Source organism: Pseudophryne corroboree, chromosome 2 (genome assembly GCF_028390025.1).
Source record: "Pseudophryne corroboree isolate aPseCor3 chromosome 2, aPseCor3.hap2, whole genome shotgun sequence".
NCBI lineage: Eukaryota > Metazoa > Chordata > Amphibia > Anura > Myobatrachidae > Pseudophryne > Pseudophryne corroboree.
The window spans coordinates 2277542-2283764 of NC_086445.1; positions in this window are offsets into that span (position 1 = coordinate 2277542).

Here is a 6223-nt window from a genome sequence, read left to right on the forward strand (position 1 = left end):
TCCTATCTATAAGGTGTCTCTTAACGATGTGTTCATAGTAAGTGTGAGTGTAAGGAGCTTGAGCATTGCGGTGAATGTCCTTCATCTTATTATGGGTTATGGTCATAACTTCTGGCAACACTCTTCCAATGTAACACGATCCCACTGAGTTTGGGGGCGAGCCACTTATGCGCCTTCCTCCCGCATATGAAATATGCATCATCGGGGAGAACATATGGGACAGAATATGAAAAATCCTATCCCTAACTCTCTCATCTGCTCAGTACACGTATCAGGCTGTATGATATGCGCACAGTACCCTGGTGATACTTCTCCAACTCGCATGGTCCTACTTCCTAGAGTATACCTGTACCGAAAATACCTTCCACCGTCGGCTATTTGGCGTATAAGTTCAGAGTCTACGGGCATTCTGTCGGCTCTGTGTGAAAATGCTATGGTTTGGTTATTCCATGTCACTTCCCAATTTCCTGGCTTTCGGGAATTGGAAATGTTGAAACATACTAAGGATCTATCCACATGATATTGGTGGAGCTTCAAACTAGGGGTCCTAGAAATATTAAATTTCTTGTCCACCGGTCTCCCACCCCTTAATTCAAGTACCTCATCTATTGTTAATGGATACGGTACTAGTCCTGACTTGCTCTGACCTTGAGGTACTTGTGAGCACACCCAGCATTCTGTTTGGTTTAAAACCTTACCCACTAATGAGTGATAATCACTCAATGGATGACGGTCCATGTTGATATTAAGGCTGGACTGACATCTCTGGATGCACCCGTCCTCAACTATGTTTTCACAATTTCTACAGATACAATTTTCCTCAGCCAATAACCCTTCACAGTGTCTCCTAGTTTCTTGACTACCAGATCGTTTTCTAATACTCGCCTTTGCTCGGTGGATGTGTTGCTCTTGGAATTCTACAAATCCGTCCTTGTCATCAGAACCCATTCCAGATCCTTTCTCGACCTCTCTGGTACTCTCACCGAAACAGACTGCTCTGGTCAACAACAGGGTCAACAGGAAAACCCGGAATGCAGTCTTTTGGGGTAAGTCCATCTTGTTAAGGGGAGAGAAAAAGGAGCAAGGAAAGGAGGGTATTGGGAGATGGAGAAAATAATAAAAAGGAAAAAGAAATTTGGTACGACAACCGCCTCTGGTCTTGTAGTTCTCCGTGCTCAGATACCGTCTCAACAGTGCTGCCTCTCAGTCTTCCCGGAACAGACGCTCCAGTGATACGATATTCTTTCCAAGTCAGCGACCTTTCTGTATGGACCATAAATCCTGCATTACAATGTGTTTAACTGTTGTGTGAAATAAACCATCCGTGGAAAATGAAAAAAGAGAGAGAGAGAGAGAGAGAGAGAGAGTAATAAAAAAAAAAGAAAATTTATCAGATTTGCGTTCACCATCAGGCTGTCACACCAACATGTCCATCGGTATCTCTGCACAGTCTCCCTTCACCAGTATTTCCACTCTTTACCCTCTGTGCATGGCCAGGCACAATGATGCTGGTGAGATATACTGGGGTTGGGCAGACCTCTGAAAAGACCGAGTAGATATGTGACGTTTGAGCTGTAAATCTGTCGGTGAACGTCAGAGATGAAGAGGAAACTTTTAAAGATAAATCACAGAGTTTACCTGGCCGCCCCTGTATTTACAAGAAATGATCTACCAACTACATCAACTGTGACCTCAGGTTCACTACCAAGGCTAGCAATCAACTTCACTGGCTGCAGACTACAGGTGTGGCCCAAAATTTTTCCTATGTGATCCCTGATCCCAATTACGTGTATCATAACTTTGCTCGTGTTCTTGTCTAGGGGGTCTATATACGTTGCTTTTATAATTACAGTTCCGTGAGTAATGTCCTTCCCTCTGGCAATTATAACATTTTACTACATACGACTTACCATCAGGGGTCTGGGGTTTTGGCTGATGTGGCTTCGTTGTCAGGGCTTTGATACTTACGGTCATCAGCTTATCCCCCTGTGACTCCCTGTGCTTAATGATGTTCCGATCGTGCTCGATAGCGGACTTTCTTAATGCAGTTACTGAAATACCTCTCCAGTTAGGTTGAGTGGTTTGTACCCTTGTTCTCAACGTTTCTTTCAAGCCGCCCATTAATACAGACACAGCTACCTCTCTATGGTGTACATTTTCCTTAATGTCCTCGACCCCAGTGTATCTAGCCATTTCCTGCAGTGCTCGATGGAAATATTCAGAAGCAGCTTCACCTTCTTTTTGTCTAATGGAGAAGATTTTATTCCACTTGACAACAGTTGGGAAATATACTCCTAATTGCAGATTGATCTGTCGTACATTCTCCTGAGTGTATTCATCAGTGAGAGGTACCTCTGCTTCTAATTTACAATCAGCAATGAATTTCACAGGGTCAATATTGGAGGGCAAACATGCCCGTAGCACTGTCCGCCAATCTTTGTTTGTGGGTTCGGTGGCGTTACCTAGTTCTCTAATAAACCTCTGACATGCGGCTAGATCTTTTCTGGGATCGGGAAATTCAGACATAATTGTCCTCAATTCTGTCCGGGACCAAGGACAATGCATAGCAATGATCCTGACGGGAGTGATTCCCTGAGCGTCAGTCTTCCCATTGGGGACTGCGATCACCCTGACAGGATTTAGTTCAATTACATCGTTCTGGGTTGCTTCTACAATGTGAGGTGCAATTGTCTCTGCATAATGTACTGTACCGTACTTACCTGTGGACACGACTTCACTTATCCCTCTGCTAGGGGGCTTTATTACTGCTCTTACCGGTTGGGCCGTGCCCACCTGGGTGTCCTGTACGGTGGCTGCTGGAGAAAGTGCCGATATTGTGCTGGGTTCATCTTCTTGCTCGTATTCCTGAGGGAAGTTTAAGATGGGATACAACTTGCACGGGTTAGCATTAATACATTTATTAAGTTCATTCTTATTATCATTACTACATTTATCAATTTTACTCTTAGCATATATCAGTATGTCATTGTCTGTAGCCACTTTCTCCCCTGTAATATACGGTGGTGGTGGTGCAGTTGCAATCAGTTTCCTGCTAGGGTTGGAACCAGCTGTGTGAGCTAGTTCCCTCTGCATATCACTCTCTCGTTGCCATAAATGTAAACAGTTTGAGTGTCTGATCCTTTCTTTTCGGGATTTTAACAGACATATCCTAATCCTTAAATTCTGCAACACCTCTGGATTAAAACTGCCTACCTTAGGGAATGGTTCCCTATCGTCCACAGTCATTCGTTCCCACTCGTTGCATAAAACCTCTGTGTGTGAGCCATATTTCTCACACATTATGTACCTCGCCGACGCTTTGCGCCGCGGAATATCAACCTGAACCCTGGTTGATCGTCCCTTACTTGAGCAACTGGCCCCCATCTTTTGCAGGTATTGCCTTCTCAGCAAATTCCTACAAAAAAACAAAATACTCAGTGATAAGGCAACGGTGAAAGTTCTCCGAGCGCTCTCACCCACTCACGCCCACGTTGGCCAATACACCTAAACACTGTCGTCAGCGCCGGTCGCACCCAACCTCGGGCCCCTGTGTAACCTCTATTTACTGGAAATGTGTGGGAGTGACTTACCCTAACCAGCAAATATTGGTCGTTGGAGATTTCCTGAGTGACCAGCGAAACTCCCTTAAAACAAAAAAATTTGTTACACAAATCACGTTGCGTGTACTACACCTAGCGCCAATGGTCCCGCAATTTTTACGCACAACTTGTTAAAGGGTATCGCGGTGGGCTAAGTATTGCACTCACGAACACGCGGTACAATCGCCCAGCGTATAGGTAACTGTTACTTATCCGCTGTGCGACCAATGGAATCGTTTTTCAGGCTGCGAAACCTCAGCCGGAGCGTATCTGAACGGGCCTATATGGGTACTACGCCAACCCCCTGGGCTGCGCTCTCTACACAAAACCTTGCTGACCTTTTAGGCCGAGGTATTCAGAGCTTCGCGTGACTTTGTCAGCGGTTTTCTGACTTCGCTGACCTCTTGGTCTGCTGTTATACTAATTGCTCCTTTATACCTTAATCAATGTTAACGTGAGCAAGCCACTCTCATGCCACCAAGTGTCCACTCACCTGGTGTGGTCTCCTACGGGATCCCGAATTCCCTGGGTCCACAAAACCTTTATTGTTTGCACACTCACGCTCGTTCACTCATATACACTTTGGTTTTTCTGTACAGAAAATTAACTTTCATTCAGATAAAACAGAATAATTCCAGAGGTGATACAGTAAGAAAGGTTTTTAAACTAAATATTGGACACTGATCAATTTGTGCTATTATCGCGTGGCTACCGTCTCGCACCTAAACTAAAACAATGCTATTGTGTGCTTTGTATTTAGCGGTCGTACTTTTACGCACGTTGCGTGAACACGCCACATGTGTATGCCTTTACGTTGCGTACGCAGTCCCGTACGCTATTCGAGACACGTGTACAAAGGCCGTACGTCCGCAGTGCTACAAAACTCACACTTCTATAAATGTAAGCGATATTTAACTATAATCACTTAATTAACACACACACACACACACACACACACACACACACACACACACAGTTTCTTCTGTATAAACCTTTACAACTAGGCCAGGCTGCATGTGTGTCTTACACTTATTTCTTAAATATTAACTCAATATTTAAACTAAATAGCAACAAATTTTTTCAGTACAGGTCAAAATGAATCTAATAATCCTCAATAATTCAAATGGTATGATTCAGATTGGATAGCTATCTTGCAGAACATACACTGATATAAATATACACATAATTATAATATTATATATATGTACCATTCACTGGTCTCCTGAGACTCATTTACCCATTAAGTGCTTCTAATTTGCATATGAATGCTATGTGCTATTGGTTGCCTGTAAAGGTGGTTTTTTTTTCACTGTTAGGAAAAAGCAGTTACACAGGTTAATTTGCATTTCAATGGCTATCTTACAGCAAGCAGAGTTAACTGAATCCTAGAGGTAAAAGGAAAAAAAACTTTGTTTATATCTGTGTGTCATTCTTACATCAAGTATTCATCTTACTATTAACTTTCATTAAGCCCCATCTGAAACTATTTGTAATTGACTATGGCATGGGTTAAATAAATGCATTGGTAACTCATAAATGGTGATTTCTTTTTGACCAAGGACGGCTGATTATTCCGGGCAGTGAAAATCAGCCATTTAGAAAAATGACCTTCCCAACACGGCCGCTGCTCCTCCCCCTTCCACATCCATGAGGGTTACACAAAATGGAGGACAGACCATGCGGCTTCCTTTGTCACAAAGAAATCACACACCATGCAAGCCCCTGAAGTTATTTTAGGCCTGAGTTAAAAAAAACACTATATCAAGGCTATTGCAGCAACTTTTAAATGTACTTTTACCCTACTTAACAGATAAGCAATCCAATCTGAATCAAACACAATATGACTCATTTGAACCTTGTTTTGCAACAATATGATCAGATATGCAGAGTACAGGTGTATGCTTGTATTGTGTGCGCATTTGGCGCCAAACAGAAATTCATAGACTTTAAAAATAGCTTTGCATTCTTACCTTCCGGATTCCACCAGCATCCCAACAAACCTTGCAGAGCAGACACCAACTTATCAGCAATGAAATAGGGTTTACCAGTGTATTCTACAGCCAAAAAAAAGCTTACGTAGGATACCTGTCCGCCCTTTTGCTGATAGATAGAGTCTGCTTTAACCTGCTAGGCTGTGGGTATGAGGAAAAAACGGACGTAGCCCCCAATTGATAATGTCGATATTATCTTAGACCGTAAAGCTATACCTCTAATTACACTTTTACCGTGGAGCCGCTATGGCCGCTAGACTGAATACACGTGCTACGCACTTTGTATGCTATTTGCGTACAGAGTCCTGCATGAGGTACGCACTTGGCGTACACACGCCGCGCTGAGTGTACAGAGTACACACAGCGAGCGCACACACAATTGATAACCTTTAAACCTTGTTAATGATACAATGTAATGATTTGCTTACACTTTAAACCCTTAATAGCAAAGTACTGCAATGATGTTATACCTTAAACCTTAAGTAGCACTGACGGTATAAAGTAACCGCAGTGCGTACACCTTATCGATACTTATACACCTTATACAGATAAATACACTCTAAAGCCCTTGCAGGAAAGTGAAAACACAACACTGATTTGTAGTTGCAACCACAGGGTTCTAAGGCCACAGTG